The sequence below is a fragment of the Eurypyga helias genome, unplaced genomic scaffold (genome assembly GCF_000690775.1).
Source record: "Eurypyga helias isolate BGI_N326 unplaced genomic scaffold, ASM69077v1 scaffold2617, whole genome shotgun sequence".
Taxonomy (NCBI): Eukaryota; Metazoa; Chordata; class Aves; order Eurypygiformes; family Eurypygidae; genus Eurypyga; species Eurypyga helias.
In genome coordinates this window covers 18,960-20,648 of record NW_010260894.1, presented here as the reverse complement: position 1 = coordinate 20,648, position 1,689 = coordinate 18,960, and the positions used below count along the sequence as shown (strand labels likewise).

Below are 1,689 nucleotides of genomic sequence, written 5' to 3'. Positions count from 1 at the left end.
GCCGGAGTTAAACCATGACAGCAAGGAATGCAGTGAGGGAGGCTGAGGCCCACTTAGAACTAAAACTGGCAAGGGACATTAAGGACAACAAGAAGGTCTTCTACAAGTACATCCGCAGCAAAAGTAAGACTAGAGAAAATGTAGCCTGGTGGCTGAATGAGGACAGTACCCTAGTGATGGAGGATATAGAGAAGGCAGAGGTACTGAATGCCGCCTTTGCTTCAGTTTTTACTGACATGGCTGGTCCTCAGGGATCCCAGATGCTGGAGGTAAGAGACAAAGTCTGGAGTAAGGATGGCTCTCCCTTGGTCAAGGAGGAGCAGGTTAGAGATCAGCTAGGTAAACTTGACACTCACAAATCCATGGGCCCTGATGGGACACACCCATGAGTGCTGAGAGAGCTGGCATATGTTATTGCTGAGCCACTCTTCATCTTCGAAAGATCCTGGAGAACAGGAGACGTGTCTGAGGACTGGAAAAAAGTCAGTGTCACTCCAGTCTTCAAAAAGGGCAAGAAGGAGGACCCAGGAAACTACAGACCAGTCAGCCTCACCTCCATCCCTGGAAAAGTGATGGAACAGCTCATTCTGGATGTCATCTCCAAGCATCTGGAGGAAAAGAAGGTTATCAGGAGTAGTCAACATGGATTCACCAAAGGGAAATCATGCTTGACCAATCTGGCAGCCTTCTATGATGGCATGACTAGCTGGGTGGGTGAGCGGAGAGCAGTGGCTCAACTTGAGTCCCTCAACTTCAGCAAGGCTTTTGACATGGTCTCCCATAAAATCCTCATGGGTAAGATTAGGAAGTGTGGATTAGATGAGTTGACAGTGAGGTGGATTGAGAACTGGCTGAATGGCAGAATTCAGAGGGTTGTGATCGGTGGCGCAGAGTCTAGCTGGAAGCCTGTGGCTAGCGGAGTTCCTCAGGGGTCGGTCCTGGGTCCAGTCCTGTTTAACATATTCATCAGTGACCTGGCCAAAGGGACGTAGTGTACCCGCAGCAAGTTTGCTGACAATACCCAACTGGGAGAGTGGCTGATAGGCTGTGCTGCTGTTCAGCGAGACCTGGACAGGCTAGAGAGTTGGGTGAAGAAGAACCTCATGAAGTTCCACAAGGGCAAGTGAAGAGTCCTGTGCCTGGGGAGGAATAAGCCCAGGCACTGGTACAGGCTGGGGGTGACCTGCTGGAAAGCAGCTCTGCAGAGAAGGACCTGGGAGTGCCGGTGGACAGCAAGTTAACCATGAGCCAGCAATATGCACATGTGGCTAAGAAGGCCAATGGTATCCTGGGGTGCAATAACAAGAGTGTGGCCAGCAGGTCAAGAAAGGTCATCCTCCCTCTCTACTGTGCCCTGGTGAGGCCACATCTGGAGTGCTGTGTCCAGTTCTGGGCTCCTCAGTTCAAGAAAGACAAGGAACTACTGGAGAGAGTCTAGAGGAGGGCTACGGGGATGATGAGAGGACTGGAACATCTCCCTTTTGAGGAAAAGTGGAGAGAGCTGGGTCTGTTTAGCCTGGAGAAGAGAAGACTGAGAGGGAATCTCATCAATGCTTATAAATATTGAAACGGCGGGTGTCAAGAGGATGGGGCCAGACCCTTTTCAGTTGCCCCCAGTGACAGGACAAGGAGCAACGGGCACAAACTGGAGCACAGGAAGCTCCACCTGTACTTGAGGAAAAACTTCTT

At 50.9% G+C, this 1,689-nt stretch overlaps 1 pseudogene; it reads left to right on the top strand.

Annotated features, from left to right (window-relative positions):
- The first annotated feature begins 14 nt into the window (after positions 1-14).
- Positions 15-1,357, top strand: LOC104512249 (annotated as a pseudogene).
- Positions 1,358-1,689: the final 332 nt, after the last annotated feature.